Here is a 19797-nt window from a genome sequence, read left to right as displayed (position 1 = left end):
TACTCTCCATTAGAGAGGACAACCGAGTGAATTTTAAAGGACCAATTAAAGCCTATCAGTTGCACAAATGTTTTAGGTTATAAAATAGCTGGAGACCCATATAAATTTTTGCACAACTATTACAAACCGCAGAACAGGAAAGTGAGCTACAGAGATCAGGAGTCAGTTCTACTTCTGGACTACACACATTAATGAAACCATTTTATTCTAAAAGTCTTGCTCATTTAGCATCAACCATTTACAATAAATAAATGGAAAGACAATAAATTTCCATTTATAAGTAACAGAAACTAACTGCTTTAACCAATCTTACCACAGCACCTGACATAATACCTGAAACTATACTTGGCACAACGTTAAGCTGGCAGTCAAATATTTTGTTGACTGAATATTATTTCTGTCAAAGTTTAGGAAAGCTAAACACTGAACAGTAGAATGAGCACTAAGATGGGAGTCAGAGCTGGGTTTTCATTCTCACTGTATGATCTTGGGCAAGTAGCAGTGTCCCCAGGTCTGTTTTCTCATCTATAGGAGAGAGAGATGGACCAGGTTTATCTCTAAGATCTTCCAGCTCTAAAATTCTTGTCCACCCTCAAAACGTTGTCCTCATTACTTATCCCAGTCCAAGTGCAAAAACATCAGTGTTCCCCATCCATGGGTATCTTCTGTTTATGGTCTCCTCTACCAGAATATACACGAAAAAGCCTGAAGCTGAGTCACAATTTAGATTCAGTATCAAGTTCTCGTTCATGATTCAGAACCTTGGTTCACTGTATTGACTTCAGCTGTTTCCACCCTGAACCTAACAACCTCCCTATCTGTTATGATTGGCAATAAACAGAAAGATGCTCTAAAACTTTGTTTTCAATATTGGCAACCTTTTTAAAACCTATATATGGTTTCAACTTCCTGTTTTCCAATTTAGACAAAAGATTGACTCCATTATTGGCTGTCTTGTCAGGTCCTCACAGGGCTGCCAAATAAAATACAGGCCATTCAGTTAGATCTAGGTTTCATTCAATTAACTTTCTTTTTTTAGTGTAAGTACGTCCTATTCCATATTTGGGATACACTTTTATTCACTGTTTATCTGAAATTCAATTTAACTGGGTGTCCTGTATTTTTATTTGCTAAATCTGGCAACTCCAGTCCTGATTTACTATTATTATATATTACCAGTTTCCAAAGAAAGACATTTTTAAAAAGTAGTTTAAACACTAAATATAATTTAAATTTTCTTTGATTCAGAAGGAAACTGGATTTTCTAACAGCTAAGCTTCACCCCACTCTGGTCTCCCAACTTACACACTTACAGAACACTGGAAATGAGTTATAAAATAGCCCCTACCATCTGCCCCCTGCCTCTTCCTGGCTACAGACCAACAGAACTAATAACCAACCTTCAGCCTTGTAAGATGGAACTTAAAAACATCAAATTCCCAGTTTTTGCTCAGAGGCTGCCTTATTCCAAATCTCAATATGGTTTCTCAATCCTCACCTATTTTTAATTTGCTTTAGTTAGTACATACATTCATCTATCTTACCTAACAACAAACTATTTACGGAGATATTTCTTTTGTATTCTCTTCTTCATCTCCTACCCTTCCCCACAGCCACACAGTACACAAAACGTTATGTATACAGAAGTTTAACAAGTGTTTTCTAAATATTAAGTGTCATTACAGAACAGTATAAACACAGAAGTTGTGATGGTCTGCACTGAATTCGTTCTAATCCTATCACAAACCTGGAATTCACTTTTTGAAATAAATTTATATCAACTGCTTGACTTTCTATGGTTTAAGCATAAAAGGTACAGAAACTCCAGTTATGAACTTTCTGGATACTTGGATTATTTCTAAAAAGCATTACTGAGAGTCTGTCCTAAACACTGCTTTCTATGCAGTATGACTATAAACAACCAATATTTCCGAATATATATCAGAACATATAAAGCCTAGAAGTATTTATTTTTGCACATTACATTAGCTCATTCTAATAAGGCTGCCACTGCTGAAAACATCTCAAGCACTCCTATTTTGAAATTTTCTTTAGTGCTTGGGCACTTTTCAAAGAAAATATCTTCCCCCAGCCGGCATGGTTCAGCAGTTGAGCATCAACCTATGATCCAGGAGATCATGGTTTGATTCCCCGTCAGGGCACATGCCCGAGTTGTGGGCTCAATTCCCAGTAGGGGGCATGCAGGGGACAGCCGATCAATGACTCTCTCATCATTGATGTTTCTCTCTCTCTCTCTCCCTTCCTTTCTCTGAAATCAATAAAGACATTTTAAAAAGAAAAGAAAATATCCTCAATGACAGCAAATCTTCACTTTTTTGAAAATATATCATCAAGAGTAATTCTGTAAGTAAGTCTCATTAATAAGTGGATGGCTCACACACTATATGTTATAGGGACATTGGTAAAAAAAAAAAAAAAAAGATTATATAAACTGTTGTTTTTATCATAGGCAAGCATCATGAAATGCATTATTTTATAACACAGTCCCCTCAGTTAATTCAGAATGTCAACATCCTAGGCCCAAATGAGTTGTTCAATCTTGTGGGATGAATTCAACAGAATTATGCTTTTTAAAAATTAATAGACATGGATTTTACTATTTATTATTTACCACTTATTAGTTTTGACATGAGTGCTTTCTTGGATCTTGAGGGTTATGGTTTACTACTACAGACCTTAACTTCCCCCCCAAGATATCATCACAAATGTCCCATTTCATCAAGAATTACTATTTCCTCCTAAAATCTCTAGTAGCATAAATTCTCCCTTTAAGATCAGGATAATATCAAGTCTTCAGTGTCTGCCACTTAAATGTGTGGCACCATCTTCCCATTTGGCTTTTTGCAGTCAATATTTAGAGTCAATAAGAGTAAACTAAACCCTTAGCCTCTTGTACATTTTCCCTCAAACTTTAGGTGAGTAGGAAAGCAATTCAGGAACCATTCAAGACCATTTAATTCCAAGAAAAGAAAAAGAAAAAGAAATCTAGCTCTTGGCATTACTTTAAACTGCTGATAACATGTCAGAGACTCAGCACTGTACTATAGCAGAAAGAGCAGTGGACTAGGGAGTTAAGAGAGCCGGACCCACCTCCCTTCTACCTCCCTTCTCCACCACTCAGCACGGGGGCAAGCGAACTGACTCATTTTCTCTACATACAGAGAAAGAAGCCTTAATCTTATTTGGAGAGGTAATATGCAGAATAAATAATATCAACTGTCACATGCAACATGCCTCTGACAGCATGCCTTCCAACTATTAAAAAAAAAAAACAGGTTCTTATCCTCATGACCTCAAATATCAAAGCCACTAAGCCAAATCCATTTTAACTAACACAATGATCTGAAGTCTGTGACTGTTACTAGTGTAATACTCAAACTCTTCTCCATGTGGAAAGCACATTATATACAGAACTGGGGTTATGAGATTTTTGCCATAAGCTGAAGCTTATCCCTATAGAGATGAAAATTTTATTTTAAATACTTTACACAAAAATCTTCCAACAACATACACAAAATTAGCTTGGACAATTAAAAAAAAGTCAAACATAATTAAACCAGCAAGTAACCACTCAGGATTACTATTCATTTTTTTAAGACCCACAATATGCCAGGTCCTGGGGATATAACTTCTACCAACCTAGATCTCACTCTTGAAGAACTTTCTCTCTAGGAGGATGGACTTGCAAACATAAATATAAGATGATAAATGTTATTTTAGAAATACCATATTTTCCTGGCTTAAATATACTGCAGGAATCATTCTTCCCATTTCTCAGCATTTTTAGCCCATAAAATAGGAAATTCCACCATTTTTTTCCACGTTGAGTTGATAGGAATTTGAATCCCTAATTTTTTCTTAAAGAATCTTTCAAAAGTCTATAATTAAGAAGTAACACCGAAACCAAAAGCTAGTTTATACACAAATTGCCTGTCACATGCCAGACAAAGCAATTAAAGGGAACAGGATTTGCCACCTCTTGGAAAATCACAGCATTTTCAACTAAAAAAGGATGGCGTTTCCTTTTTATGCATTAGCACTTAGAGTTACTATTATACTAAGGATAAGAAAATTTTAAAAAGACAACTTATAAAACTGAGTTTAAGCAACAGGAAATGCAAACAAAACCTTCATACTTGACTAAGTTTCAAAGGTCAATTGTGTTAAGGAGGTAAAGCTCATAGAACAAAGGTTATAAAAAGCAACATGTTACCTACCATGCTGTCATTCCTTATCACTGGCCAAAATGATCTGGATGACTTAAAACTAAGAAAGCCTTGGAACTCAAGATTTTTCTATGTTGGAGAAAGTGCCTATGAGATGCCTCTGTCAGTTAGCAAAACTGCTTCTGTATGTATATCTAATTTTTCATTTTACTCCTCACAACTATTATTAAATCAATAATTTATTTCCTAATAGATGTTTCAGAATCAAGAAAACGCTGCCTTAACATAAAGCGACGGCAACATACACAGAAGCGACCCTGCCTAGGGAAGCTGGGGAACACCTCATCGAAGAACTGACTTTTAAAGTGTCTTGAAGGAAGAGCAGTATTTTGTTATGTGGGGAATTCAGGCAAAGGGAGTATGATGAATAAAGTACGTCACAGACTAATGAGCAGGTCTGGCATGTCTGTAACACAGTAAGAACTCTGGGTATGACTCCAGGTGACCACCGTGACTGACAGCAGAGACAGGGAAGCACAGGGGACTCGGTGTCTAACTGGACACGCATTAATTAATAAGTAAGTGCCAGAGAAGCAGCTTACTTTCTGGAGAGGTTGAGAGGGCTTCATGAAGGAGTTTTCATGATGACTAGTCCAGACGAGGATACTCCAGCTGGGAAGAGCAGCATGGAGCTAGTTTTCAAACCAAATTTTCCGTTAAGTATTGTGAATTCCTATTTTAGATTTTAAAAACCTCCTTTTTCACTGTCAAGATGTCAACTTTCAATTCTTTCTTGTAATACTTATGCTTGCCTCTGAACAACCTTTCCAGTTTCTCCAAATTTGGTCTCATTTGCAGTGTGCTGGGACGCCAGTTATCGAAATTCTATAGAAATGTATTTAAAATACTAGTAAACACAACAAATAAAACACTTAAAGTGGAGTGAGGCACTGAGAGTGCCTCAAAAGATGCATGGACTCCTGGCTTCTAAGAGGGCTTTTTCTGCCAATTTCCAGGTTCTCTACTTGTTTTACATGGTTCAGGAAACTAGATAAATAATAGGCTTCAGGCTAGGAAAGAAATTATCCCACACCTCTCCCCATTCTGCTAGTCTCCTTCCTTTTAATCCCTTCCCATTTCATAGGTGTTCCAGATGGCAACTAGTCCACTAAGTTGCACTCCACAACAAGGCCATTATTCACTGACATCAGCATTAGAGGAACGTCATGGTACAGATATTTTGGGACATTTTATTCTTTTACACCTACAACTCTTCTAATTAATTAAGAGGCAGTCCCTGAGAGGAAAAACACGCCTTTGGGCATTTAAAATTCATATATATAGATGTATATCTACTAACTAAATTTAAATTTACATTCAATTAACTATATAATCTGTGCTACTTTTCCTCCCCTATATAACACACTTTTATAGCTATCATCTTCAAGTCCTCAATACCACTACAATCTAGTGACTTTGGATGATGACTCCAAACTTTGTGTACATTTGCACCTTCAGGTTAAACTATAATCTCTCTAGACCCACCAAACCATTTGAAATTTCTTCCTTTCAACTTCCTGTGGCACCTGCCTTATAGGGGGCTACCTAGTACTGAATACTGGAAAGACATGGCCAAAGAATCTTCTCAAAGGAGTTTTCTCTTCTTTCAGTACAAAGACCTTCACCAATATAGCCTCTGCCTGGGGAAACATTCAATTTTAATCTACAGGTATACATCAAGAAAGAAGACACAGCATGGGTAAGTCCAAGACTTTGATGCCACTCAGGACTCACAGCCTGGCTCTGTACCTTGACTGTAGGCGGATACACAGCAGAGCTCAGAGCAACTTAGAAAAAATCCTTCAAAAGTAATAGTGACAGAAGGACAGAGATCATTATCAAGATACCATGGTAGCTAAACTACTGAGATTTGAAAGTTTGACAGCTGACTCCAAAATGCCTTTCTTCTATGTTTAAGAATAGCTGGAAACAATATATCCCCTTTCATTATAGGCGAGATCAAAGACCAGGAAGGGGACATGTGCACACACTTACATTGGTTCCTTGGAAGCATACAGCACCTGATGAATCACTGCACAAAAAAAGAAACTGAGAAGGAACACTGGACACACTGACTGAGGCCGACTTGAAGCTCTGCATAACAGCCTCTCTTCTTGGCAGGTCACAATTGTTCCTGTCTAGCACAGTGATCACAGAAACATTTTTTGAAGGAACATATTTATCCAAAATCTTAAGTTTTCCACTCAGAGTCTGAGGATTAATAAAATTCAGATACAATGTCATAGGAAAAGTATGTTAGGACACCTTCCTAAAACTTCAAAGTTTTATTTCACATACAATACAGACCTTTATTTTTTAGATTACTTCTTAACATACATTTGCATTTAAAAGTTTGTATGTTGAATTTTTGTAGAGTTGTCTCCTCTATAAAAAAGAAGATATATTAACTGGTAAAGACATATTTTAGAAAAGTTGTTTACTCATTTTGAAATAAAAGTAACTTCCATTTCTATGGCCTTCTTAGTATTTGATTGCACTTTAGTAAAGTCTATCCTACCCTTTAAAAGCAAGGATGGTAGAATTGTTTCAGAAAGACTTAAATTTATATAGCCTAGTTATAACAAAATATTTTCATCTTCAATAGTTATCATTCAGCTGACAAATTATTCAGCTGAAGTTAAAAAGAAACAGTGCTTGTGATAAAAATACCTCAAACATATTACAGTTTCTAGGAGAGACAAAACAAGTGTTATGCTGGAGTCCAATGTAAGTAGATTCAAATTCAAGACTGGACACAAGATGCTCGTTCAAGAGCTTTAAGAACCTCACAGGTATAAGGCATTGTGCAAGGGGAGGGGCAAGCGACTGAAAGATTAACAGTCCGTTCTCAAACTAAACATCTCATTTTGAGGTATCAAACACATAAACAACAGCAAAATACAAATTTTTATATGTACTATAATTTGAGAAAGTAAGGCAGAAACCTAGAAATGAGCAGCCTGACTGTACACACAGCAAAAGACAAAGAATCCCCACAGAAAAGAGGCTGGCAGAAAATTTTAATCAAAAGATAACAAACTACCCAAATCCCTTAACCCAGTAATTTAAAAGGAAACAATGATGAATGAAGATAAACATCCACAAATTAAGATGATCACTGGAGGATTACTAACATAAGAAAAAAATTCAAAACCCAAACATTCAACAAAGGAAGAGCCGCAGGATGAAATATTACACTCATTAAAATGATATTGAGGAAAAAAATTTAATGACATAAGAAAATGATATAATGCTTTTTTAAAGTACACACTTATACCTACGTTATCTCAAGCATGTCACTACATTTTTTAAGAGATAAAAAACAAATCAGAATGTTAAAGCTATTTTTTCAGAGATAGGATTATGAGTGATTTTGTTTCATTTTTACATTGTTCTCTATTTTCCAAACATTAATAATCGGTATTGTTACACTTTAAATTGGTAAAAAGATTATGTAAGTCAATGTATTTTGTAGTTCCCTTTAAAATCATTAATAACCCTTTTCATCTTTTTTAGTAGAGAATATATCTCTCCCCCAAATTCCACAAAATCCACTTATTTAAACAGGTTAATATCTGTAAGTTGCTTAGAATAGTACCTAACAGGTAAAAAGTAGATACACAGGTGTTAATTTTAAATTTTCAATAATTTTAAATCCTCTTTACCTGGTCAAAGTAACAAGTGTGTTTTAGAGTTAGTCTATTTTTCACAGCACCTTGGCATGAAATTTTTTTCCCCCTTCTGTGTTTTTGTTTTTTTTTTTTAATATATATCTTTATTGATTTCAGAGAGAGGAAAGGAGAGGGAGAGAGAGAGAGACAGAAACATCAATGATGAAAGTCATTGATCGGCTGCAGCCCGCAACCCGGGCATGTGCCCTGGCCGGGAATCGAACCCTGATCGCCTGGATCCCAGGTCGACGCTCAACTGCTGAGCCACGCCCAGCCGGGCCCCCTTCTGAATTCTAACATCTTTTAAGAGATGACTGTTGTCTCCCTCGGAGATTCTACTTCCTTCAAAGAAAGCAAGAGGAAGAAATTCAGTCAAATACCAAGGTCCTCAAAGGGAAGCCAGGAAATTAATGATGGGGGTGAAATTTTAAAATATGGTCAATTGTAAAGACACGCCTACAAAAATATATATACTTTTTAATATGTTTTTATTGATTTTTAGAGAGAAAGGAAGGGAGAGGGATAGAGAGAAACATCGATCACTCCTGCATGCCCTCCACTGGGGATGGGGCCCACTGGGGATAGAGCCCACAACCCGGGCAAGTGCCCTCACAGGGAATCAAACATATGACCTCTTGGTTCATGGGTCGACGCTCAACCATTGAGCCACACAAACATAGAGCCAATGTCAGAATCTTTAGGTCCTTTCCCTCTTGCTGGTCAGAGTCCTCAGAGAAGACAAATTCTGGCCAACATTCTGAAAGCTCAGGAAGGGAAGAAGGTGGGGAATCTTAACATAAATATGTAAACTCCACTTAGTCTCACTTGAGTATACTTTTGGCAAGGAGCAGAGTTAAATGCCAGTTACATGCCACTTCTTTAAGTGGAAATCTTAGATAAATACATTTATTGAAAAGCTAAATTATCTTCATGAATGACACACAGCATACCACAAGATTAAATATCAAATGACAAGCTAGTTAAAAGACAGTACTAGAAGGCAAACATAAAATAATTAAATGGTTGAAAATTTCGGGGGGGGGGGGGTGTGTGAAGAAGACCTACTATGTCCATACAATTTTTTTTTAAGTCCATCTTCCAAGAAAGAATATTAATAAAACTCCCTGACTTATATTTTGTACTTTGGGGGGCAGTAACAAAGAAACCAAGTGACTTACCCAAGGTCATTTGGCTTTTTAGTGGTGAGAATCAAACTCCAATTTAAATCTGGAGAGAACTTAAGATAACAATACAGAGTAAAAACCAAAATCAGAAGTTTTAGGTTCAGTCACACATAGGAATACCATAAAGACACACAGGCTCTGAGAAAGGTGGGCATTCCTATTAGCTAAAGGAATGCTGTGGCAAGGGGTCCAGAGGCAAAAGAGAATCGGGTATGTTCCAGTGCTCAATTACATTTATAAAAATAGAGGAGTTTAAGGTCAAAGGCAGGTGAATTTAAACTTTACCCTAAATCCATTGTGCATGCAGGGAATGACTGATGTTTGTTTTTCTGATACCTGACATCCAGAGGGTTTGATGCTACAGGATCTCCTTTTCCTGATGCGTCATCACCTTCCCACTTCACAGACTGACCTCCCTTGTTTTCAGCCCTCCTATTAGCACTGGTGCCCTTTAACTCAGCAGTTCTCCACCACAGTATTAGTTGTCAGGACTGTCCAAAGTAAGCACCTGAAGTTTGTGAGTCAGCATAGTTCAAGTATCACTCATTTGATTTGGGGTATAGGTAGAAAAGAAAAGGAAAGAATTACAGCAAAGAAACTTAAAATCTTGCATAATTCTAGGTATTAGCAAGGTAGCACAGAGTATATGCCAATCATTCTTGTGTGTCGAAACAAGAAAAGATCAAAACCCAATAGGAAAAGATCGTGCTCTAACCCATTTCACTTCTGCTGGTTCCACTAATGTCTGCCTTCAGATTTCTTTTTATTTTTTCACTACCCAAACCACTCTACATTCCTCTCTCAATCAACAATATTATTATGGTTATTATTGAATGTTAAAGAAAGAGCAAGTCTTAGAATTCCATCTATAATACCCAATCAACAATTAGGTCTATAAAATTTAAAAGGGTTGGGAGAACATTCAACAGCAGTGCACCTATATGGTTTCAGCTATGCTAATCACTGAAAAATAATCTCTGTAGAACAACCTTTTCAAGCATTTTTTTTTTTTACTATAACGGCTTACATACTAAACTTTCATAAACATTACTTACATGTTTAAAATTACAACTCATAATTTATGTACTAAATCTACATAAATCATTAAATGTTTGAAATTACATAAGCATTCAATAAGAAATGATAAAGTACAGGCTTTCCTTTCTGGACCTAAGGAAGGCAGTTAGAAGCAAAACCACATCACATGCTTTAAGCGACCATATACCTAACACTTCTTCCTGATGCCTATAGTGATTCTGCACCAGGTCATGAGCTAACCAACAGTTCACCCTCAGTTCATGGGAAAGAACTCAAAAAAATCACAACCTGCAGGAAACAGACATTTTAGAACTTAGCTCCATGGTATTCCTATCAATGAACAGCAACTACAAGAATATCATACTTTAAGTTTTAAACCATAATATATGCTTCAAATTATGGTATTTTCACATCCTGCGATGTGCTAATGGATTACAGATCTAACAAGCACATCTTAAGAACATCAATCCTGATGAAGGGAAAAGATGTCACAAGGCAAGGAAATAGTGAAAGTGTACATCTTAAGATATAAATTTTGGCTATTATAATGAATAGTATCAGAATAAATTCTAAAGTGGACAAATTACTCACTACACTGAAATTCAGAAATGGAAAAAACTTCCTATACAGAAGCTAAATTCTATTATACTAGCAACATTCTATGAAATGTACTGTTCTCCAGAAGTAAAACAGGTTGTCCTATGAATCCGAGTAAAGTTAAAATTTCAAAGGCAAAAAGGCTTTAGAAATTCTCCAAGAAAAATTCCTTAACCTCATCTGCTTTACATTAACAATGCAAGCTATACAATGTCTAAGTCCTAAACCGATATGCCAAAAAAATACTGATTAAACACTGCTAAACAAAACAAAAGGATATATAATAGATGGGAAGTGTATGATCTAGACCATAAATGTAGAAAAATTCAGACAAACAAAAAAATTAATGAATGATGACTGGGAAAGGTAAACTAATGCTGAATTTAGAAGGATGGAAACATTTACATGGACAAGAAGAGGGAGGGTCCTCCTATCAGGTGATAGAAAGAACACACATAAAGTCACAGCAAAGGGAATGAGGAGGATGTATGTAGGACACTGCCAGATTATATGACTGTCATGTAGCACGCAGTCAGCAGTACTCCAGGAAGCATGATTCATACTGTGTTCTGTGTGGAGGTGTGCAAAGTGGTGATCCTGGTTAGGTAATACAGAAAAGTATCAGGTGAGATGTCGGACTAAAAGGGATGTTGTGGCACTAGCTGTTTGGCTCAGTGGCTAGAGCGTCAGCCCGCTGACTGAAGTGTCCCGAGTTCGATTCCAGTAAAGGGCACATACCTTGGTGTTGGGCTCAATCGCCTGCCCTAGTTGGGGCGAATGTGGGAGGCAACCAATCAATGTGTCTCTCTCACATCAATGTTTCTCTTTCTCTCCTTTCCTTCTTCCCTTCTTTCCACTCTCTCTGAAAAGCAATGGGAAAAAAAAAGGATGCTGTGAAATAGGGGAGCAAAACACTAAATATATTTAGATAGACTGAGTCTATTATTAGCGTATCAAAGGATGGGCAAAGTGCCAAAGGGGAAAAATGCATGAACCAGCATGTCTTGGATTTGGATTTTGCCCCTCTCCTGCTATGAAGCCCCTATGAATATTTCTTAGAACCAGTGTTCTAAAACACACTTTAGAAAACACTGGGCTGTTTTATAAAAGACCTTCAGAGTAAAGCTGTATGTTGATAAAGAGAAAAATGAGGAACCACTGAAAGTTTTAGTGAAGAAATGACAGCAGGAAAGCTACCAAAAAAAAAAAACACACAAAAAACCTGGCACAAATAAGAAAGGTAGATTAAAGCAGCAGATCTGAGAATTTTGAGAGTAAAAGATTGTTTAAAATCCTCCTGGGAGTGAAATCACTGAGTTAATACAATGAACAATAAACCTACATTGTTAATAACCAACTTATTTAAAAAGCATTTTTTAAAAATCAAATCCTTTTTAATATCTACTTTTCAAAAAATAATAACCTTTACTCTTAAATTTATCAGGTCTTTACAGTAGTTACACCAGTTCACAGTCAAGCAGTATAATCTCAGATTTCACAGCGTAAGCAAGCACTGGTCCATTCAAAACTATCCTTATTCCTTCCCCCAGAGGCCCCGGTGACAGTAATATTAACACAAAGCGGGTATCCAAGATTCTGAGAAACCATCTTGTTGGGAGTTACTATACTTAGAAATACCAAATAATATTCTTACTAAAGAGGTAACTAAGAACACTGCATACTGTTTAGATAGAATAGGTAACACTGTCCTAGAAAAAACTTAAAAAAAAAACAACAAAAAAACTTTAAAAGAATATGGTGAAAAGTTTACCCATAGTTTATTTGGATCCCACTGCCAGAAGCTTTATTAGTTTAGATTTCTATAATCATTTGTAATTATAACCCATGATTCCTAAAAATATCCCAAAGCCTAGCCAACAAACCTAAGTTTTTGGAACAAACAAAAAAAGCAGTCTTGAGTTGAAACTGCTTTGAAATTAATTTCGTTATAAAATGTGTTTAAAATACAGATGCAACTATTTACTATATTATTATAAATATACTACTAATAATAACATAGTAAATATAATAATATAGTAAATATAAGTATTTATAAATATAAGTATTCATTTATTATAAATGAAGCAAAAACAACTGCCTTTTAAAACTGGTCTTAAGTAGGAAATAACCCATATGTGGTATATACCATTAGATAAAACAATTCAAAAAGTCAGATCAGTTTATAACAAATGTATTCCACTACATTTAAGTGGAATAGCAGTAACTTCTGTTCTAATGCACAGAATGGGAAATTATCAATTAGTCTTATATCAATAGTCTTTAAAGATTACTAGGCACTAACCTGCTGTTTTTGAAGGAATTGCTGCTTGTTAACTGAAGCTAATAAGAACCACTACTTATTCACCAATTTATGTACTTTTAGTTTGAAGGAACAACCAATGTCTTTCCTGCTAACAAAAAATAACAGCTAGACTACAGCATAAATATACAGTACTGTACTGACACAGTATGCATTACTTTTACAAAAATAAGCTCCCAAGTTGAAGTCATTTGGAAATGGCAGACACTGAGGCATGAAAACAAAAAAAGAACATTCTCTAAGAGTTCATACAGTGCTTAATAAGTAACAGTAAATAACCACAGGTGGACCTTCTCCTGAAAGAAGACAATGCACACCTATAACAGAAATAATTTCAATTTATCAATTTTACAATTGTCACAAAACCAAGTCCATAAATCAAACCGTTATAATAGTCAAAACTATTTAAAAACACTAATTCGACTATATTCAAAGTCAAATAAATCAATGATGTCCTAATTTATAAAAGCATCTCTACCATATAATATAATTTTAACCTAGTTATAAGTTCAACATCAATGTTTTTCAAAATGCAGACTACTAGGCCCCACCCCAAACCTGCTGAATCAGAATTGCAGAGGCAATGCCAGGGAATCTGCACTTTCAATAACTCCCCCAGGTGATCATGCACACTGATGCTGGAGAACCACTACCTTCCTTGTGAGATTTATAGTAAGGTTTTGGATTTCAAGAACTAAAATCTCCTGGCTTGAGACCATTTTAAACTAAATTTCACTCACAGATTAGTATTTCAAAAAGATTTAGATAATAAACATGTTGTGGAAGAAAAACAAGTACACAAAAATATTATAGCAGGAATTAAAAGATGAAACTTATAGGCCATTTTACTTTTAACTCAAGATTTAAGACATGCCTAAATAATTTCAGAGACCAATGGGTCTTTGAAAACAAAACTGCTAAATTAAAGCACAGTATTTCAAATATGTTCAATTTCATTTACTCAGCTGTTAAGTAAATCAGGGTATGAACTATTTACATTATACCAAATATAAGCAATGATTAAACTATAAAGCTAAACCCAAATAAATCTGTTTATATTCTACTACAAAATTTACTCTGGTCAGGAACTGATTTTCATAAATTTCTGTAACTTTAACAAACTTATATAAACATGTATAATGGAAAGAGCAATGGAGCAAAAACCAGAAGCCACCTAAAGTCTAGTTCTGGCTAATCTGGTGGCTATATGACCTTAGGACTAGACAAATCATTTTACCTTGGGGGTGACGTGGGGGAGGTAACTGTTTACTCAGTATCTCACAGGATCATATGTTGTGAGAATCAAATCATATAGTATGTAAATACATTCTGAAATATTGTAAGGCACTTTATAAATCAAAAGGCATTATTTAGAGACCAAAATTTGAGAGAGTCAGTCTGTAGTTGCCTGCTACAAAATAGAGTATTATGGACACAATGAAGAACATAAAAACTGACCCTTCAGATTCAATTAAATATAGAATACTATTTGTATATTCTGTAAATTTTAAGTATAAAACATAAGAAATCAATGCGGTTACCTGTCCTATGTTGCCATTTATAACATCCATTTCTTGTTTCAAGGTATAAATGGTATTAACTAGGCCATGAGTTGATAATTGTCACGACTGGTCAGCTTTCATTCTCTATACTTTCATGTATTTTACAATTTCCCTAATAAATTTTAATAAAACAATGTATATGTTTGTATACGAAACATTTATGAAAGCTGAAAAATAAATCTCTTTAAAAGTTATTTCTTTTTTTTGAAAATTACTCCCATAACTATTTTATCATTTTCCTTCTATGTTATCTCAGATTCTGTAAGTTCCAAAGTAAGCTGCTCTCAGTACCCTTCTATATCATGACACCTACTGGAAAATAATTACTCTTTTCTAACTAGATGAGTAAATATTCTTACCCAAACTGCAAAAATATAATTCTTAAGTTTCTACTTCCTGATCTTTACTCCTATTTTTTCCTCATTAAAAAATTCCAAAATTAAAAAGTGAAAACAACCAGTTTCGACTGCATGTATGTGTAAAAACATAAGGGGAAAGAAAAGGGAAAATACTCTTTTTTGCTAGTATTGAAAAAGACCAGCAAGAGCTGTAATTAGACACTACTCCTAAAACCTGTAGACCTATACAACTCAATTAACATGGTAAGAGACTGTTTCATCCAAAATGAAGTTAATGTGTCTGTCAGACAAATGAAATCCCCAAATCAAGGATTCTATCAAAGTGTGTATAACAATGTACAATTACTCTGCATACATCAACTTAATTGCTCAAATAATGTCCTTTAACCTGGGGCCATATTCCACAGATTGAAAAAGCATAAACCACCTTTCACCTCAAGCAGATTTGTTCAGTTTTAACTTAATAAAATGTATCTATAGCTCAGTAGCTCATGTTTTATAGTAGTTTGTGAAGGAATCACAAGTGTTGAAACTTAAATGCAGATAGAAGGGCAGTAACAGCTTGTGGTTTATAATTAAAACTATATTTGGTAATATCCACATAGTAATTTACTCATTACTTGAGAGCTAAATCTTTGTTTCTTCTGTGCTTAAAGAGATAGGGTTCCTTAATTTTTTTATTTGAGGAGGAGGAGGACAGGAGGGAGCAAGTGGACAAGGGAAGGAAATCTCACCAATTCAACTGTCACTACAGCATTTGGTTTCTAAGCATTAAAAACTCCATTTATTTTTATATGTGATACATTTGAGAGGAGCCACATATAGAAACCACTTTTTTCCAACATGGTCTTTACTAACTTTGAATGTAAGTCCTGCTGCAAGTCCTCATTTGTATTATTTAAAAACAAATAATTGCAACTCTCAGTAAAACCATAAAAGGCAAGCTGTTGGAAGATGAATAAGAAAAAGAATCACTATACCTTATTCAAGCAAAGGTTAATAATTTTACATATTTACTCTAGAATGTTAATAGCACACAAGTTAAAAAAAAAAAAAGACTACTATTATGCTGATAGGTACCCTTATTTGGTGGCAATGGCTCGCTGTCACTTACACTGCAGCTATTACTTTTATTTCTTTCCCTAAGTGTCCAGATATTATTACTCCTATGATTTTATCATAAGCACAAATCAAAACTAGTTTCTTGCCTCATTCCAGAATCCTACATTAAACCCCAAGCTTCAATTTGAAAGTCATGATTTCCCATATAATTGCAGAAATCCCCCCTAAAAGAGTGAGGAATTACAGAAAAATGAAGACAAAATCACCTTATACATCTAAATGAGGGTGCCAGTAAAGACAACTGCAATAAAAATCAAGAAGGCGTACTCTGAATTTTCACCATTTTAATAAAACAAAATCATGAAATTTTAAATTAAAGGTGGCGCTCTGTCCTCAACTCACCCGATTGTGACTCACTTTTGCAGACTATATGGTAGGCAATAACACTTACTTTTCAAAGATCTTAGCAGTTACACCCAAGCCAAAATCAGGACAGAGATCCACCCTTAATTACAGCAATTTAACTGTCTCATCCAAAGCAAGGTAGAAAGTAAAACGTCCCCCTGAAATCATGGCTACACAAGCCCATTTTATATACTAGTTTTCAAAGGCCCCCTTTAAAGAAAATGTTTCTGTTTACTTAAAATTTGAACTCACCAGGTCGAAAAAGAAAACAGAAGAGGAGGGGGACCCAGCCCAAAGTCCAAATACAAAAAGAGACTCTCCTCCAATCCCTCTAATTCCCCCAATCCGCCTGTGCCACACACAAGGACAGGGAGTCTGGGGAAGGCTAGCGGCAGGGCAAGCGGTGAAGGCCCTCCATTCACTCACGTGGGCCACCATCCAAAGGGTTACACACCCTCCCTGCCCGAGGAGAGCCTCATACAAAGCAGATCCTTACAAGTACCTCTTATTATAAAATACACCCACGCTGTACAAGAGCTTTGTTTTAAAATAAGGCTGTCCTCAGGTGGAGGAGGTTAAACACAACAAAGGCTTCCATGTTGAAAGACAGACAGTCCAGAGACAAGCGTATACCTACACGCGTATGAAAAAAAATCCATAACTTATCAGGAACAGCAATCGATACCAACAGGAGCCATTAGATTATTAATAAACCCAGAAAAGTGGAATGCATTGCAGCCACAGGGGCTGTCTGCTGCGATCTAACCCCAGGGAAAGGTAAAAATACGCCTGCGGAGGAGGGTCCAGCCCGTCGCGGACTGAGAGATCCCTCAGCCCACCCCGAGCGCCCCCTGCCCTCGGCGTCAAGTTCGCCGCACCGCACAGGATGCGAGCGAGCACACTTTCCAGCGCCGCGAGTCCCGCAGAAAACTGGTGAATGAAATGCGCACAGAGACCAACCTGCCTAGTGGCCGCGGCGCAGAACCAGGCAGGGGTCGCTAACTAGCTTAGCCACAGGGTTCTCCCGCAGCACGGAATAAAGGGAGCATACGCCCCCAACCCCGCAATCGGAATGCGGTTCTTTCTCACTGACCCTTTCCAAAAGGGAGTGGAGAACACAGCGTGTCTCCCTCCCCCCCAAACTAAATCGAAAAACGTGAATCGGAAGCAACCGGGAACATCCAGGAGAGGAGGGTAGAGGAAAACAGGAGACGCCAGGAGAAAGGCGAGACGGCTCTCCAACTCCCGGGGAAATCACCGTCCGGTGCGATACGAATCAACCAACCAGCCCCGGACAGGGGCCAACGAGGGGTTCCCGTCGGAGACCCAGTGGGGTCGAAGCCGGGGAATAAAGGGGTGACCCCCTCGGGGCGAGGGGAAAGAGTGCCTGGCACCGCTGCCCTCAAGGTCACCACGAGCCGGGCGGGGGCGACTGGCGACGGGATGAGCTACCGCTCTGCCGAGGAGGCTCGGAGAAGAGCTGCGGGTAGACCGACGAAGCCCCAACGAGCCCGGTCCCTCGGGTCCTGGGCGGGACTCCGGCCGGCGCTGAGGCGCACTCCCAATAACCCGCTCACCTTTACGATTTCCCGGTGCGGGCGCGGCAGGAGACAACCTGCAAGAGGACCCCCGAACGCCCCGCCAACTTCTCCCGAACCCGCTGAAGCCGCTGCAATCCGCGGGGCACCCAGCTGTCAGGACCCCCTCCGCGACGCCCCGACCCCCGTGTTCCGCCCGGCCTTCCGCAGGTGACCTGCCCCATCGCCCCTGCCGAGGGCGGACGGCGGCAGCCACTCACCTCGCCCGGCAGCAGGAACCATTTTCCAAAGGAGGAAAGGAAGGGGAGGCTGCAGGGGGGCCGGGGGTTGGGTGGGGGGCAGCGGGAAGCGTAGAGAATTGGGGCTCGGTCCTTGGCGCGTCCGCAGCCGGCTCGCAGGGCTCGGCGCGCCACACGGAGGTGCGGTTGCACCTCGAAGATGAGGCTGCTGCGGAGCCTAGAGGCTCGGCGTCCACCAGCCGGGGCTCCCTACTCACGCTGCACAGTGAAGAGGCGGCGGAGCAGGAGGCGGCACCCGGCTCGGCCCCCGCCCAGAGCCCGGCAGCCGCCGAGTGGCCGCCCGCGTCCCCGCAGGACCCGCCTCCTAGGCTCCGCAAAGCCGCACACAGGGCGCGCCGCGCTCGGCACGGGCAGCTCCGCCAGTCTCACGCCGCCATCCGCAACAGCGGCGGCGGGCGGGCGGGGTGCAGACCCCTCGGAGAGCACCGCAGCCAGGCGCGCTAGGGGCGGGGCCCGCGGCCACCGGGCGGACGGCCGAGCACGAGGGGGCTGCGCGCAGCTTAGGGCATGAGCCCCGTTTGCACCGGGTGGCCCGCAAGCTTGTCGGAGTAGGCAGGGGAAGAGAACTCTCACCCGTTCCGGTCTGGCGCTCCTTTCTCTTCACACCCACACGCCTCCCGCTCCACGCTGGCGGCGCAGCTGCTCCCGCTGCCGCTGCCACCGCCGCCGCCGCCGCCGGAGCTCGCGCCGCCGCCGCTGCCGCCTTGGCTGGGCGCGGTCACGTGACGCGGCCCGCGGGGAGCCTGGGGGCGGGCGGGCGCGCGCGCGCACGCGGTAGTAGCGCGGCTTGGAAAGGGACTGGGATCCGAGCGGCGCGGAGGGGGTGTTTAAGGGGAGGACCCGGCGAGCGCGCCCCCGGCCGGCGAGCGCGCGCCCGGCGATTAGAACTTGCCGCGGGGTCTGGAAAGGGCGGCTGGAGTGCGGGGCCGGGGCTCACGCCTCCGCCCGCCCCTCCCTCTCTTCCTTCGCCGAGCGCCCGGGCTCGCCGCTGCCCCCGCCCCCTCTCTCAAGCGCCTTTCCTTCTGCCGCTGCGCGCGATTGGCTGGGAGGTTCTGACGTCCTTGTTTCCATGACGTATCGGGGCGGGGGGTGGCGGGGGGACGAGGGGGTGGCTGGGGCGTGCGGGGCGGTAACAACGTCAGTCACAGCTGCTGTGCCGGCGCGGGGTCGGGCCGCTCCCGCGACCGTGGAGGCTGCAGAGCGCGGACTGCCGCAGGCGGACGCGGGCGCCTTTCACCTGGGGCGCCGCCCGAGCCACCTACGACGCGCGCCCCTCCGGGCCCAGGGGCAGGGCCGGCGGGCGCGGGAGGGCGAGCGCTCCGGGGACGCAGCTGAAGGCTGACCCTTCGTCAGCGGACATGTGAACGGCTTCTCGCCGCGTCCCTGCACTCGGTACCGGACCCGAAGCCCGTCCCGCGCCGTGACGCACGCGCCCGACGCCCGGAGCGCCTCCCAGCTCGTTCCCCCCGAGGAGAGGGGCGCCCGCCGCCTCCCCGCGAGGGCCGGACGCCCCAG

The 19797-nt window shown here is 40.3% G+C and overlaps 1 protein-coding gene across 5 annotated transcripts in view; it reads right to left on the bottom strand.

Moving 5' to 3' along the window:
• Positions 1 to 19288, bottom strand: part of ATP2B1 (ATPase plasma membrane Ca2+ transporting 1) — a 117461-nt gene extending 98173 nt beyond the window's left edge. For 3 of the 5 annotated variants that reach the window (XM_081128616.1, XM_081128613.1, XM_081128615.1), the window contains exon 1: positions 18856 to 19288. The gene's annotated coding sequence lies outside the window, so the exon portion shown is untranslated. Of the gene's footprint in view, positions 1 to 18243 lie in introns of all 5 variants that reach the window. The other 2 variants (XM_081128617.1, XM_081128614.1) reach the window with 1 other exon arrangement.
• Between the last annotated feature and the right edge of the window lie 509 nt (positions 19289 to 19797).

Source organism: Miniopterus schreibersii (assembly GCF_964146895.1).
Source record: "Miniopterus schreibersii genome assembly, chromosome: 2".
Lineage (NCBI taxonomy): Eukaryota > Metazoa > Chordata > Mammalia > Chiroptera > Miniopteridae > Miniopterus > Miniopterus schreibersii.
Note: the sequence above shows the minus strand (reverse complement) of the source record. Positions and strands in the feature narration are given on the sequence as shown.